This window comes from Hylobates moloch, unplaced genomic scaffold, assembly GCF_009828535.3.
Source record: "Hylobates moloch isolate HMO894 unplaced genomic scaffold, HMol_V3 SCAFFOLD_11, whole genome shotgun sequence".
NCBI classification, from domain to species: Eukaryota; Metazoa; Chordata; class Mammalia; order Primates; family Hylobatidae; genus Hylobates; species Hylobates moloch.
In genome coordinates, this window is record NW_026652286.1 from 85,280,862 (window position 1) to 85,297,841 (window position 16,980).

Below are 16,980 nucleotides of genomic sequence, written 5' to 3' on the forward strand. Positions count from 1 at the left end.
CTAAACGTCCAAACTGGTTTAGAGCTTGATCTCATCCAATAATGCCATAGCCCTTTTTGGAAATGCCAGTCTCCAAAACAAAAGCTGCTCAGTCTCCCACTCTATTCCTCTGTCCTCCTAGTCCTCTTACTCAGGTGGAAGAAAGAAGGAGGGGGCTTTATGTAACATCATGGTAGAGGGAGAAGTTTCAGGGTTCTCCAGCCCCTTTGGTCTCCAGAGCCACACCCTTGTCCTCATGGCTGGTCTTTGTTTTGTTGGCATTTTAAGCCAAATCTGTGCTTTGTATACTTTGTGATCTAGTCTGTTTCTTTGGCTTTGGTTACAGCCCGTGTCTCCCACCTTTCCTGGTGGACTCAGCCTCACTTTGGCCCTGCTGATGTTATGGCCCTCATAAAGTTGAGCCATGACTCTAATGAGGCCCAGCCTGCATGGTGGTATCCACGACCTTGCCCCAGGGCTATGGTGGCCTGCTGTTCAAGACTCCACAGAAGGGCCCCTGGCTACTTCTAAGTCTTGCCTTTGCCATGAAGCAGCCAAGGATAGTTGGGTCAGCAAAGCCCTACTTTAGGAGTTCCTTCTGCCTGTTTATGCTACAGACTCCTCCAGCCTGCCAGGTTGCTTCTAAGTCTGTCTTGTCCAATGTCAGTAAATTCTTAACAGGATGGTGTATTAGTCATGTTTTTATCAGCAGAATCGATTTTAGTGCTTGGCACATAGTAAGAGCTTAGTAAATGTTTGTTGGATAAATTAATGAGTGAAATGTGTTTGGCTGGGGCTCCACATTATGAAGGCCACATAGCATCCTTTGGATAAAATTGGCATCTCAGAGAGAGATGACAGAAGTTTCCAGAACAATTGGAAGACGAGTTGTCTGTGAGAGTAGCTGGTTTTGTTGAAAAATCACCAGGGGTCAGGCACTGTGCCAAGGGCATTACAAACACAGTTTCCTACTTGAAGTCTACAACAACCCTTTGAGGTAAGGGGTGGGTGTGCTATGATTATCATCATGTTACAGATGAGGATACGGGCCCAGAAATGTTCAGTAACTTGCTCAAGGACACACAGCGGGAAGTTGGCAGAGTTTGGACTAGAAATCCATAGCTGAAGCACTGTGCACCCTCCTTTCAGCCTGGAAGCATCATAGGAGTTTCCAGTAGATGGGCCTCCTAGGACACAAAGAACTATTAGAACTGTGAGAAATCCCAAACGGAATGAAATCCTGACCTAATGGAGCCTAAGAATCAGCAGGAGCCCAAGTCCCAGTTTAGAAAGTAAAGAAAAGACAAGTATAAATACAAGGAAGAAATTCTGTAAAAACTCAGTGCTTTAAGCAAGGTCACATAATTAATGTCTTCCAGCAGCTTCCATCCTCTGAGAAGGGCCCGACCTGCATGCCACTGTGTCCCTTCAAGTGCAGGCAGACAGGGAACTCAGGATAATGGCTCCTTGAGCATGGCTAATGCATGATGGAAACGCATCTTTCTCCTCTGGGGCTGGCAATGTAATTTCATACTAAATTTACTGTGGTTTATGTAATTCTTTTCATTCACAGCAGAAGGAGTTTCTTTGCTGCTTCCCTTTTCAGAAACTTGGAGACCATATATCTTTGCAAAGTGGATTTTTAAAAATAAAGAAGAAAAGATTAAATCAGAGAAGCTCCCAAGTTTTCTGCCTTCTGCCTGGACCAGCTTCCTGTGCTTCTTCCTTTCCAAAATTGATGTGGTAAATGTTATTGCAGTAGCACTGGCTCAGAAAAGCCCAGGCCTTCCAAGAATGCAACCTTCATGGAGAAATTCTGCGACTCTTTCTCCTCTTGGGAGGCTGGAGAGGTAAGATGTAGAAGGAGAGAGAGACAAAGAGACACGGAGAAATTTGCCTTGTTAGTGGCTTTCAGGAGAACAAGGCCAGAAGACACAGAGTCCCGGATCTTATCCACGTGAGTCCCTCTTCTTTTTCCACTGTCTGTCTCCTGAGCCTTTTCTTATTGCTTCAAAGGCCTTTGCTTGTCAGTCTCCAAAGTGCCCAAGCCCCTTTGTGTCCTGGAAGAATGTACCTCCTTCTATCCCTCAAAGAAGGCAGGCCTGAGCCAGGAGACTGGGCAGAGGAGGGGCAGGTCAGACTCATGGGTGGGTGTCAGAGTCCTGATGACTGGAATTCTGAGGAGTTTGGACATCTCATTGATCCTTTAAAAAAAATCCTTACTGCCTCAGTTCCCAAACAGGAAATTCTGATCTTGAATTGATCTTAGAATAAAATCCTCCCTCAAACCCCAAGAAGCCCTATAGAATCTTCTTTCTGACTTTTTTCTGACCACATCTCATGCTATTCCATCTCATGCCATTGCCTTCCTCACCTGGCCCTATGATTTTCTTTCTGCCTCTTTAACACACTAAGACCTTTCCTACCTTTAAGGTAGCTACTCTCTTTCCTTGGAATGCTCAGCTCTGCTCTCCTTTGGCTGGCTGCATCTTGAGCTTTGGGTAGACACCTAATTGCCTTCTTGTCAGAGAGATTTCCCCAAATATCTGCTCTTAAAACAGGTCCCCATCTCTCTCACTCTGTATTCCCTTGCTTTTAAAATTTCTTTCATGGCACTTTGCACAACATATATGATCTTTATATATAACATGCCTGCTATCTGATTCCCCCACTGGAATGTAAATTCCCCAAGACAGAGATCATGTCTTGCTTGTCCCTGCTAGAGCTGCAGTGCCTAGCACAGAGGTCATATTCAATCGACATTTACCAAATGAACAACTGAATTCCAACTCCCTATTATTTCCATGGCTGCCTTCCCTGAAGCTCTGCATCCTCCATACATAGCACAGATCCTGGAGTAGAAAAGACCTTCTGCACATGTTTGTGAATAAAGGAAAATCTGCATCAGAGACTTTCCGCTCAAAATGTCTGCAGATGAGTCTCTCTGATCAGTAAGAGATCAGGAAAGCAGACCAGGCCAGCCAGACAGTAGGCCATGTGTGAGTGTCCAATTATCAGATGACATCATCTCCAGATGAGTTGAAAAGAAAGTGATCATCGGAAGCAGTCACAGCCCATTGAAGCTTTCTTTGGCATTTGTATCATAGTTATGCATCTGCTCTTGGTCCTTCTCCCATGCCTGCTCCTGAAAGCTGAGGTTTGGTGTTGGGTTTCTGTGAGGGTGTTTTTCCCTGCTCATTGCTGGAAGGGACCTTGACAAGTTTCTAGTAGCTGGTCCAACTTTTCAGTGAGCAGAAAAATCTCTGCTCAGTCTCAAAATTCTTCCAGTGGCAAGGAATGCACGCCTCGAGAGTCAGAACCCCCAGGACTGTGTGGCCATGGGGTTTAGCAATGCCTTGCTCAGGGAGATCCCAAAATTGCCTTGTTGTGACTTTAGCCTTTGGTCGCAGCTCCCCAACCAGGGATTACCCTTTATGGGATGGCCCAGTAGATATGGGAGCTGAATATTGAGCCTTTCTTTCACTCCAGCCAATTATTCTACTCCAGAGACACTTGTCCATTCCTGGGTTTCTCCCCACTGTAACTGACATGCTCTTGCCCAAACTCAATTAGTAGGAAGTGGGTACCCAGTCTCTTCAACTCCCTCTGTGGCATTAGAGGTATCTCTCAGCCATGAGAAGAAATGAAGTGTTTTTCTGCTTTCTTGACTAGGGATGACAAAGAAACCAAAAGTGAAGAGGTTGTGGAATTTTAATGTCGTTTTACACATCACAATCTTTTGTCTGTAACTCTGCCTCCCTTGCCAAAATAGTAACCGGAAGCCTCAATGAGCACCTACTTTCATTATCTTGAGGGTAGGATTCGTAATACTCTCCTTTCTTCTACCTCTTCCGTCTTAGGCTTCTCATCCCAGAAGATGTTGCTGTTGGGCATGCCCCAGTCTCAGGTGGGCAGTGTACCTCTCCAAAGAGCTCTCTATAAGGGAGCAGCCAACTGCTGATTTTCCCCTCCAAGGAATGGCCCCACTGAGGAGATTTCCTCACAGCCCCTCCCTCCTCTTAGTTGAGGTTAGCAGCTCTACCCCTAAATCATTCTCAAGTTCCACGGTCTCAAGTCCCCTTCTTGCCTGGTCATGTCCCTCTTGTCACTGTCTAGCCCATCAATGTCAGAATAATGGTGACTTGATGTTATGAGATGGCATTATGATGGTGCAATCTGCCAGCAAGGCAAGAATACACAGAGCATGCCTTCAAACAATCTCTTATCTTCGTAAGTTTCTGTAATCGTTTGCTTGAGGTAATATAGCAAAATACTATCAACTGAGTGGCTTAAACAACAAACACTTATTTCTCACCATATTGGAGCCTGGGAAGTCCAAAATCAAGGTGCTAGGCTATTTGGTTCCTGGTGAGGGCTCTCTTCCTGGCTTGCAGGCAGCTGTCTTCTTGCTGTGTCTTCACGTGGTAGAGAAAGAGAGGTGGAGAGAGAGAGGGAGAGAGAGAGAGAGAGAGAGCTCCAATCCTCCAGTTTTTCTTATATAAAGGCACTAATCCCCTCTGAGGACCCCATCCTGATGACCTCATCTAAACCTGGTTACCTCCCAAAGACCCAATCTCTAAATACCAACACATTAGGGGGTAGGGATTCAACATATGGAATATGGCTTTGGGGGGAACACAATTCAACCTGTTTCCAGAGGAAAAGATATACGTAGACAAAGCAAAGAAGAGCAAGCCCTAGTGCAGATCTCAACCGAGCAAGACCAGTGCAGTAGAAATCTCCTTTTGTCGGGCCCAGGCCAGAGTCAGTGCAGAGCCCAGAACCAGGGCAGCTCCCACAGTCTGCCTGGTTCCTTGCCTTCTCAGTGGGCACACTTGAGTCTCAGACACTTGCATCCAAGGAGAGAAATGACGGATCCAATACCACCCACCAGCACCAGGGAAAAAGGACCAAGAGACAGAGCAAGAGAGACTGGTGGTGCTGATGTGCAGAGTAGGACCGCTTCTGGCCTCCTGTTCCAGGTCTTCTTAGGCTTGGTCAGTGGCCCTGGAGCCTAAATCAGTCATGTGGGAAGAGAGAGGAGGAAGAGAGAAAGTCAGAGAAGAGACAGCTGGGAATAGGTATGGTCAAGAGAAACTGATAAAAAAAAAAGGACAAGACCACACCCATATGTCTGGACATAGTAATTCTTTTATAAGTTTTTACCCCTTGAAAATATGACTCAATTAGATCACCTTGAACTTGACCAATCCAAACTCTGGGGTCAGGGGTACAGTTAGGGCAAGGTCTGAGGGATCCAGTATTACTCCTGGAAGCCCAAAATCTATATCCATTTAAAGGAGAGATACCCATAACTGCATTAGTCTTTATATTTGGTCATTTTTACCTCCCTTGACTTAAACTGGCACAGTAAACATGTATTTATGTGACCTAAGACTGCTTTAGATCTTTTGGTAGCTGCATCTCACTGTTGGGTTATTCTGAGTTTATATATATTCACCCAAACCCCCAATTACTTTTCCTATGAAGTGCTTTCCAGTCAGCTCCACCCCACCCTGAAATTGTATAAATGATCATTTGCACCTTCATTTGGAAGTTCACATTTGTCTCTGCAAAAGGTTGTCATGTTGATTTTGGCCCATCATTGAAACCCACCGAAATTATTTTGAATTGTAATTTTGCTGTACAACATATGAACTATTTCTGCCTTCTCCACTTTACTGAAATTTTCAATGCAGCGTCTCAAGAGTTGCTGCTCAAACTAAAAATGTCCTACTTAGCATTCATCCAGCTGCCTCCCTCACTGCTTCCAAAACAGAGCTCAAAGCTAAACTCTCCCAGGAAGACTTCCAAGATTAAATGGGGGCAGAAATGAGGCTCCTTCCTTCTAGGACAAGAGGGAACTCCACAGAGATGCATCTCAGAGTGGCCTGGGGCTACTTGTGGATTTCAAAGAGGAAACTCTGTTCTTAGAAATGAAGAGCACAGAATGTGAAACTGCATAATGTCAAATGTGCTGCTTCTGGGGAGAGAGAGCCTTGTGTCCTCAGACACCAGGTGCCTCATTGGCCCCAAAAGAGATACTCATCCCTTCCTTCATGCCATACCTTCTGGGCTATTAAAATACTTACCTCTTCCTGGGAAAGAAAGGAGTTCTCCAAGAGCCTGCTCTGCAAGTTCTCCACCCTCCCAACCCCAGCCTGCAATCAGAGGAAACAGTTGGACCATTCTAGCTCATGAAAGGCAGTAAAGCTTGGAGGTCAAGTGCTCAGAACCTGGAACCAAATGGCTCTGGGTTCAGATACTTGCTGTGCCACTTATTAATGGTTTAACCCTGGGCAAATGCTTCTGCTTTCTAAGCCTCCATGTCTCCTCATCTATAATACAAGACACTTCACAAGTCCAACCTCTAAAGGATAAAATGAAATGGTGATGGTAAAGACTGGTGCAGAGGGCTCATCACATGGGAGGGAGGCACTCAACAAATGAGAGTGCTCATCATCGTGTGGTCACACTTTCCTTAGCTCGTCTCTGATTACAAATCTGCAACAAGTTTCAGTTATTGGCACTGACTTCCTACTTGCCCAGCACGCTGGTCACAGTGTCTACTTAAAATAGATGTTTTATCAAAAGTACAAGTGATCAATAAGCATTATGTTCTGAAACTGGGGAATTAGTGAAGTTAACTGAGGTGCCTTTCAGTGTCTCTAAACAATTGCTATTTCTGTTATCTGTTGCTGCGTAAGGAACTAGCCCCAGACTCAGCAGCTTAAGTTACAAGGATTAAATACCTTTTCACGAGTCCATGGGCTGGCAAGGCTCAGCTGGGTGGTTCTTCTCCACATGGGGTTGGCCAGGGTCATGTGTGCAGCTGCCTTCAGCTGGGAGCTGGGCTGGATCACTCTCAGTGGCTTTACATGTGCCATGTGCTTTAGTTGGGATTGCTATAACAGCTTGGCCTGGCTGAGCCATTCTCTTTCTACACAGCCTCTCATTTAGCAGTGCCTGGTGACCACTGTTACATGTTGGCTGGATCCTAGGAGGGTGAAAACAGAAGCTGCAAGGCCCCTTAAGGCCTAGGACTGGGAATTACAGTGCATAGCTGCTGCTGCTGCATTCTATTGGTCAAAGCAAGTCATGGGATTGGCCTAGATTTGAGAGAAGAGGTAATGGAATCTACTTCATTATGGGAGGGACACACATGTCCAGAGATGGGAGAGATTGTTGGTGGCCACTCTTGCAGAAAATCTACCACATCCCTCTGCTCTGATTTCTCTTCCAGTCTCTTTATGTGGACCATGCAAGCAGGTGCTACCCAGAGGACCCCAGCTGTTGGCTCTGGCTCTGGCTTCCTCCATTTCCAAAGCTCACTTGCACGTGGACTTTGTGCTTCTACCACTATTTGCTTCTTCACACTTGGCTCCTCATGTTCACCCCGGGCAGAGAGAGAAATGGTGATAATTTCTTCTAAGCATAGTCTCCCAAACTGGCACTTTTACAACATACTTCCTTTGGAAAGATGTTGACCTGACATTTCTTAAGACCACGATGGAATGACATTAGAGACAGCAATAAAAAATATGAACGTGGCACATAGAGAAAGTAGCAGAGGTGACACCTATTCTAGGTGTTTTGCACTGTCTGGTCTTGTGGAAAAATCTACATAGATCCAGCAGTAAAGTGCCAAGGCAAGGATGCTCCTGCTTTTTGAGACAACCTGTGTCCTGTCCCTGGGCAGAAAACAACCTCAGCCAAGAGGAAAGACAAAGTGCCTCCTTGCAGCCTCTGGACCTACACTCAAGATAGCCAATGCACCAACTCCAGTGTGTCGAGGGGCTAAAGCTTTATGCCTCATCCTGAAAGGGCTCCCTTTCATTTCTCCACAAGAAGGTAAGGAGTGCCTTTCTCCAAAGTCTGTTTCCTATTTGCTTCCTACTGAAAAGACGGCTCAGTAATCTCTTGGATCTGGGTGGGATGCTGCTGCTGCTGCTGCTGCTGATAAACAAATAATAAAACAATAGTGCTTACTGAACACTTTCTATGTGCCAGGCACCATACTAAGTGCTTTCGATGCACCGTTATTTAAAACTTACACATTCGTAGTAATTTGCCAAGGTCACATAGCTTACAGCCAGTAAGTGGCCAACCCTGGCTTCAAACCCAGGTCAGTCTAATGCTGGAGACAATACCTTCACCATCAGACCAAGCACAATGCTTCTGGAATCATTTCATCCAGAAGCCCCTGCCCAGTGCCAAGTGCCAACTCCTGTCTCAGATAGGACTGGACTGTCAGCTGCTGTTGAAGTCAGCACACCCAAAAGCCTGCCCAGGCCCAAAGACAGCATGAGACGTGAAGCTCCAGACTCAGGTTCTAATTAGACAGAGTGCAATTTCCCCGAAAGATTTGAGAGAAGAACACAGAGAAGACATAAAAGGAGCACAAACAGCAAGGCAGGCAGGATGCCTTGGAGATGGGAGCTTCAACCTGTTTCATAGGCACAGTTGCCTCCTAGAGCCTCCACTAGCTCCTGTTAGCAGCATCCTCCTCTGCTATGGAAGGAGGAGGCATCATTTCCCCAGTGCCTACATGAGGCTTCAGGCACCTTCTCCTTTAGCTTTACTCTGGCTCCCAATGCCAGACCCATGGGAAGCTCCTGGGCTGGAACTGTGGGATTGGGCTCTAAGGAGACTACCATTTTGATTAGCCCCTTCTGCTGCCACATCTTCCCAAACCACCAGAGAGCCTCTGCAGCCCTGATTCTGGCTTCTCAGGCAGCTGCCGTCCAAACAAATTTTTGTGTTTGGCTCATTACCAGCCCTGCCACCCTCCAGTGAAGCAGATCTAGCTAGTTTTACATCTAATTTGCATGACAACCTACGCTTTTGCCTGGGAGGACCCTCCACTAAGTTTCCAGGTTATTTTCCTTTTGTTCTGATGGGCACCACTCAATCTAAAGAACACTAAAAAATGGACTGATTTCAACCTAGAAGGCAGTCTTCCTGGGGTTCCTAGGGTCTGTGTCACCAACTCTCTCTCTCTTGTTTCCTAAGTATTTATTGTTGAATGTTACATATGTAACAGAAAGTGACTTAAAAATGTACAGCTCAATTAATTACCACAAAGCAAACATCCACAGAACCACCACCCAAATAAAAATGGAAGAGTGTCCCAGAAGACCCCTCAGGCCTGCTACAGGTCACCTTCCTCTCCCCTGCTGAGATAACTACTGGCCAGATTTTTGTGGCTAGTACTTGCATTTCTGAATTTTATCACTTAATCAGGCATCTCTACATACTATTATGCATGTCTTCATTTTACTTGCATTCCTTAATTTTACTTACTTGCATTTTTAAATTGTATCATTTCATCTGGCATCTCTACATACTACAGTTATTAGAATTATTAAAAAATGAAGTCATACAGTATGCTTTTTGTGTCAGCCTTGTTTTGATCAATGTTATGTTTATGAGATTTATATATATTATGGCTGGATTTCATTTATTTTCATTGTTATATCAAATTCCTTTTTTTTCTTTGAGACAGAGTCTTGCTCTGTCACCCAGGCTGGAGTGCAGTGGCACCATCTCAGCTCACTGCAAACTCTGCCCTCTCCGCACCCCCCTGCCCCACCACCACCCACTTCAAGCAATTCCCCTGCCTCAGCCTCCTGAGTAGCTGGGACTACAGGCATGTACCACCATACCCACCTAATGTTTTTTATTTTTAGTAGAGATGGGGTTTTGCCATACTGGCCTCAAACTCCTGACCTCATGTGATCTGCCCACCTCGGCCTCCCAAAGTGCTGGGATTATAAGCGTAAGCTACTGCACCCCGCCTCAAATTCTTTTTTATAAATACAGCACAAATTATTTAACCATTCTATTATTGATAGACATTTGGGTAGTTTCCAGTTTGGGACTATTACAAACAAAGCTGCTATAACCATTATTGAGCATGTCTCTTCATGTTCATGTGAAATTGCTGGGTAACAGATATATATGCTTGGTTTTGAGAGATATGCCAAACTATTCTCTGAGGGGATTATACCAATTTTCAACCCTACTAGTAGTGTGTGAGACTTCTTTTACTCCATATCTTTGCCAAAGCTTATTGTGGTCATTTCTTTTAATTGTAGCCATTCTGGGTACTGTTCTTTTTCAGTATACTTCAATTTGCTTTCAATTTTTGCATTTCACTGGTTACTAATGAGACCGACTTCCTTTTCATATATTTATTGGTCATTTGAATATCCTCTTTGGTGAAGTGCCTGCTGGTGATTCTTGCAGATTTTTCTATAAGGTTGTATATATTTTGCTTACTGATTTGTAAGACATCTTTTTTATGTTGTGGCAATGAAGTCTTTGTTGGTTATGTGTTACAACATCTTTTCCATACATGCTTGCTTGCCTTTTCGCTCTCTTAATGGTGTGTTTTGATGAACAGAAGTTCTTAATTTAATGTGGTCCGATTAACTGATCTTTTATTTATGCTTAGCAACTTTTTTGGGTCTCGTTACAGTTAGATGTCTTTCCCTACCACAAGGTCATAAAAATATTCTATATTTTCTTCAAGGAGCCTTATGGTTTTGCTATTTCACAGCCTTAGCTGTTGTTGCCTTTGGGCTCTGGGGAATCTGAGGTGACTAGGGACTGGAGTGGTCCTCTGGCATGTGCAGCAGCTCTGGAGAGGTGGCCAACAGCTTTTTCATGCAGGTCTGATTCTGTTTCTCTTTACTGGGTGGAATCTCCTGTCTGAGGTCTATGACCACCCCCACCAGTGTTTTCCAGCCAGCAGTAGTTCCAAACCTCCCTGGGATGAAGCTCCCAGAGGAAGGGGTGGGCTGCCATCTTTGCTCTTTGGCAGCCTTAGCTGTTCTGGCCCTCAGAACTTGGAGAGTCCAAGGTGACTGCGGACTGCAGCGGACCCCTACCACAGCACAGCTGCTCTATGAAAAAGCCGCCAGACTGCTTTTTTACACAGGTCCCCAATCCCATTCCTTTTAACTGGGTGGGACCTCCTGACTGGGGTCTCCAGCCACCCCCTCCAGTGTGTTTCAGCCAGCAGCAGGTCCATATCTCCCTGGGATGGAGCTCCCAGAGGGAGAAGCAGGGTGCCATATTAGTTGTTTCACAGCCTTCACTGTCAATACCTTCAGGTACTGGAAAATCTGAGGTGAGTAGGGACTGGAGCAGACTCTCAGCCTACTGCAGCACCCCTAGGAAAAGTGGCCAGACTGTTCTTTACGTGGGTTCCTGATCCTATATCTTCTCACTGGGTGGGTCCTCCCAGCCAGGGTCTCCAGCCACACCCTGCTGGGGCTATTGAGCCAGAAGCAGCTCTGCAACAACCTGGACAGAGCTCCCAGTGGGAGGGGTGGGTTGCCATCTTTGCCATCTTGCGTCCCTGGCCCTTGCTGTCTCCAGGCTCTGGAGAGTCCACAGGGGCCAGGAGGTGATGGAACCCCAGAACAGAGCACCTACCTTATGGAAATTGGCCGGGCTATTCTCCACGCAGGTGGTGGTCCTCACTGCTCCTCACTGGATAGGGCCACTAGACCTGGGACTCAACACTACCACCCTGCCCCCACCTGACCACTTCAATCAGAGGCAGCCCAGCATTTCCCCAAAGAGGAAATCCCAGAGTCAATGTACATTTCCTCTGCGACTGCAGTGGCAGTGCTACTGCCCTAACAGTGCTCAGGCTGGGGAAGGAACAAAGGGCCTACTCACTACGCTGGCACCTCCAGCACAACGCAGCTACCACACAGAAAGGAGTCTAGTTCCTCTTCCATGGAACCCCCCATCCCCCACTCCACTAGGAAGAGCTTCCAGGTCATGATGGCAAAACATTGCCCCACCCATGGCTGAGCATACCCGCTAGTAGTGGCCCTGAGTTTCCCTGGGGAGAGGCTCCTGGAGGCATCTGACAGCCTGTCTGCTACTCTACAGAAGTGGTCCTATCCCTGCTGCCCTCAGTCTGGGGAAGAGACAAGAGCCTGAGGGCTACACCTGAGCTTACAGCATGCCACAGTCACCATACAGAGAGGAAACCAGTCTCTCCTCCTGATGAGCCCTTAACCCCCTGCTACCCAACAAGCAGAGCCCCAAGCTCATGCCAGCAGGGCAGCTGCCCTACCCCACTTGCTGAACACTCCCAGTAACAGTGGGTCCATGTTTCTTAGAGTTGGAGCCCTCAGGGGAGACCTAAAGCCCCTTGGCCATTTCCTCTACAGTGGTACTACCCGTGCTACCGTCGGACTAATGAAGGAGCAAAGACCCTAAGTACCCTATCCACACCTCCAATAAGCAGCAGTCAACCCGAGAAGAGGTGGCCAGTCCATCTACTACAGGTCCCACCCCCTCCCCGTGTTCATCACCAGGCAGGGAATCCCACAGCACAGACCCCCATCCTGGTCTGATCACATGGAGCAACTGCTGATCTGCATCTCTCTGGGGTGGAGTCCCTGGGATACAAGCAAAAGGCCATTGGCCACAACCACTGCTAAGGTCCCTTTTCCTGCGGGCTCCAAGTTGGGGAGGAAACATAAACCCTGAGATCACCCTAGAGCTGTTTTGGGCAGCTTGGGAGTGCCAAGCCATGATCTATAGTCAGCACTCAAGTGGGAGAGGGACCCACACTTTCAAAGTATTGAGAGGGACTATGGCTGCAAATGGGAGGAAATATAGGGGAGCCACACAGCTGAGCAAGAGTCTACCTACTGACCACTATGCATAAATTAACAACTTAACATCACAACTAAAAGAAATGGAAGCAAGAGCAAACCAACCCCAAAGCTAGCAGAAGACAAGAAATAACAAAAATCAGAGCCAAACTGAAGGAGATTGAGACACACAAAAAATCCAAAAGCTGAACAAAACCAGGAATTGGTTTTTTGAAAAAATTAATAAGATAGGCCACCAACTAGACTAGTAAGAAAAGAGAGAAGATTAAAATAAACACAATCAGAAATGACAAAGGGGACATTACCACTAACCCCACAGAAATACAAAAAATTATCAGAGACTACTACAAACACCTCTATGCACACAAACTAGAAAAACTTGAAGAGATGGATAAATTCCTGGACACATACACTTTCCCAAGACTGAACCAGGAAGAAATTAACTCCCTGAACAGGCCAATAATGCGCTCTGAAGTTGAATCAATAAGAAATAGCCTACCAACCACAAAAAGCCCAGGACCAGAGGTTCACAGCTGAATTCTACCAGATGTACAAAGAAGAGCTGCTATTAAAACTATTCCAAAAAACTGAGGATGAGGGACTCCTCCCCAACTCATTCTATGAGGTCAGCATCATCCTGATACCAAAGCCTGTCAGAGACACAAGAAAAAAAAACCTCAGTCCAATATCCTTGATAAACACAGATGCAAAAATCCTCAACAAAACGCTCGCAAACTGAATCCAGCAGCACATCAAAAACCGAATCCACCACAATCAAGCACACATTATCCCTGGGATGGAAGGTTGGTTCAACATATGCAAATTAATAAATGTGATCCATCACATAAACAGAACTAAAGACAAAAACCACATGATTATCACAAGATGGTCAGAAAAGGCTTTTGATAAAATTCAATATCTTTTCATTCTAAAAACTCTCAAGAAAGTATGTATCGAAGGAACATACCTCAAAATAATAAGAGCCATCTATGACAAGCCCATAGCCAACATTATATTGAATGGGCAAAAGCTGGAAGCATTCCCTTGAAAAGGGACAAGACAAGGATGCCCCCTCTCACCACTGCTATTCAACATAATACTGGAAGTTCTGGGCAGAGCAATCAGGCATGAGAAAGAAATAAAGAGCCTCCAAATAGGAAGAGAGGAAGTCAAACTATCCCTGTTTGCAGACGACCTGATTCTATATCTAGAGAACCACATAGTCTTGGCCTCAAGGATCCTTCAGCTGATAAACAGCTTCAGCAAAGTTTCAGGAAACATAATCAACATACAAAATAACTAGCATTCTTATACACCAATAACAGCCAAGCCAAGAGCCAAATCAGGAATGCAATTCCATTCACAAAGCCACAAAAAGAATAAAATACCTAGGAATACAGCTAACCAAGGAGGTGGAAGATCTCAACAATGAGAATTACAAAACACTGCTCAAAGAAGTCAGAAATGACACAAACAACATTTCATGCTCATGGAAAGGAAGAATCAATAGCATTAAAATGGTCATACTGCCTGAAGCAGTTTACAGATTTAATGTTATTCCTATGAAACTACCAATGACATTCTTCACAGAACTAAAAAAACCAAACAAACAAACAAACAAAAACTACTTTAAAATTTATATGGAACTAAAAAGAGCCTGAATAGCCAATGCAATCTTAGCAAAAGAACAAAACTGGAGGCATCATGTTACCTGACTTCAAACTATACTACAGGGCTACAGTAACCAAAACAGCATGGTACTGGTACAAAAATAGACACATAGACCAACGAAACTGAATTGAGAGCCCAGAAATGATACTGCATATCTACAACCATCTAATCTTCAACAAAGCTGACAAAAACAAGCAATGGGGAAAGAACTCCCTAGTCAATAAAATGTGTTGGGATAACTGGCTAACCACAGGCCGAAGATTGAAACAGGACCCCTGCCTTACACCATATACAAAAATCAACTCAAGATGGGTTAAAGACTTAAATGTAAAACCCAAAACCATAAAAACCCTGGAAGACAGTCTAGGCAATACCATTCTGGACATAGGAACAGGCAAAGATTTGATGATGAAAATGCCAAAAACAATAATAATAAAAAGCAAAATTGACAAATGGGATCTAATTAAACTTAAGAGCACAGCAAAATAATCTATCAACTGAGTAAGCAGACAACCTACAGAATGTGAGAAAATTTTTGTAAACTATGCATCTGACAAAGTTCTAATATCCAGCATTTATAAGGAACTTAAATTTACAAGAAAATAAACAGACAACCCCAATAAAAAGTGGCAAAGGATGTGAACAGACACTTTTCAGTAAAAGATACAATACACGTGGCCAACAAATATGTGAAAAAAAGCTCAATATCACTGATCACTAGAGAAATACAAAACAAAACCATGATGAGATACCATTTCATACCAGTCAGAATGGCTACCGTTAAAAAGTCAAACAAACAAGCAAACAAAAACCAAAAACCAAAAAAAAAAAAAAAAAAAAATGCTGGTGAGGTTGTGGAGAAAAGGAGATGCTTATAAACTGTTGGTGGGAGTGTAAATTAGTTGAACCATTGTGGAAAGCAGTGTGGCAATTCCTCAGAGCTAAAAACAAAACTACAATTTGACCCAGCAATTCCATTATGAGCATATACCCAGAGAGATAGAAATCATTCTACCACAAAGACAGATGCATGTGTATGTTCATTGCAGCACTATTCATAATAGCAGAGATACAGAATCAACCTAAATGCCCATCAATGGCAGATTGAATAAAGAAAACATGATGCATATACATCATGAAATACTATACAGCCATGAAAAAGAATAAGATCTTGTCCTTTGTAGGAACATGGATGAAGCTGGAGGCCTGAGCAAACTAGCACAGGAACAGAAAACCAAATACTACATGTTCTCACTTATATGTGTTAGCTAAATGAGAACACATGGAAACAAAGAGGGGAACAACAGACACTGGGGCCTACCAGAGGATAGAGGGTAGAAGGAGGGAGAGGATCAGAAAAAATAACTGTTGAGTACTGGGCTTAGTACCTGTTTGACAAAATAATCTGTACAACAAACACCCGTGACACAAATTTACCTATATAACAAACCTGTACATGTACCCCTGAACCTAAATTAAAAGTTAAAAAAATTAAAAATTAAAAGAAGACACACAACAGGTCTTTCTCTTTCTCTCTCCCCAACTTTCTAATTTCTGTACTGTTTTTTTCTTGCTTCTGTACTCTGAATCAAACCTCCAGTTTGACATTGACTGGGAATAGTGTCGGCCAGCTAACTGTGTTATTCAAATCTTTCATTTGTTATTTCAAAAGGAATGTTTTCAACACTTCATCATTAAGTTTGATGTTTGTTATAGGTTTGTTGTAGATTTACTTTATCAGGCTAATAAGTTCTATTTCTACTTTGCTAAATGATTTTTGTTTGCCTGTTTGTTTTAATAATGATGAATGGATATTGAATTTTAATGCTTTTTCTTTATCTATTAAGATGATCACATGAATTTTTTTGTTGTGTTAATTGTGAATTGGATTAATTGAATTTTGAGCGTAAACTAAATTTGCTTTCTTGGAGTAAGTCCTATTTGATCTCATGCCTTAGCCTTTGTATGTTGCTGATTCCATTTGCTAATATTTTGTTTAGTTATTGGCTTCCATGTTCTGAATGAGACCGCCTATAATTTTTCTTTATCATCATGTTTTTGTAAAGATGGATGCAAAAATTATTTTGGCCTCATAAAACAAGTTGGTTAGTGCTACTTTATTCTTTATTCTCTAGAACAATTTGTAAAAGATTAGCATTATTTTCTTTCTTAAACATTTTGCACAATTCACCACTGAAGCTACATGGGCCCAGAAACATTTTCTTGGGGAGAAGATTTTCAATTACATATTTAATTTCTTTAATAATTTTACATTCATATGTTCAATATTTTTCTCATGTCGATTTCAAGCTGTGTTTCTCCTAAGAATTTTTTTGTTTTACAAATTTTCAAACTTATTGATATAAAGCTATTTATACTGTCCTGGTCATTTGACATAATCTTAGACTTCTTAGAGGCTTTGTTTATATTTTCTTATTCTCATTTGTTTGTCAAAATCTTTTTTGGATTGAGTTAATTGGAAGACCTTGTCTTTGAGCTCTGAATTTCCTTCTTCTACTTGTTCAATTCTATTGCTGGGACTTTCCAGAGCATTTGGCATTTCTATGAGTGTGTCCAGTGTTTCCTGAAGTTTTTATTGTTTTTACTTTGTGCTTTCTACTTCCTTGAATATTTCTCCCTTCATTTCTTGTTTTTTGGATTTCCTTGAATTGGGGTTCACCTTTCT

At 43.6% G+C, this 16,980-nt stretch overlaps 1 long non-coding RNA gene across 1 annotated transcript; it reads right to left on the minus strand.

Annotated features, from left to right (window-relative positions):
* Positions 1–254: 254 nt before the first annotated feature.
* LOC131384662 (uncharacterized) lies at positions 255–6,945 on the minus strand. Its single transcript, XR_009215758.1, has 4 exons — positions 6,732–6,945; positions 4,871–4,993; positions 4,295–4,394; positions 255–1,166 (listed from the first exon to the last, which is right to left on the minus strand). It is a non-coding gene; the product is annotated as an uncharacterized LOC131384662 (long non-coding RNA).
* Positions 6,946–16,980: the final 10,035 nt, after the last annotated feature.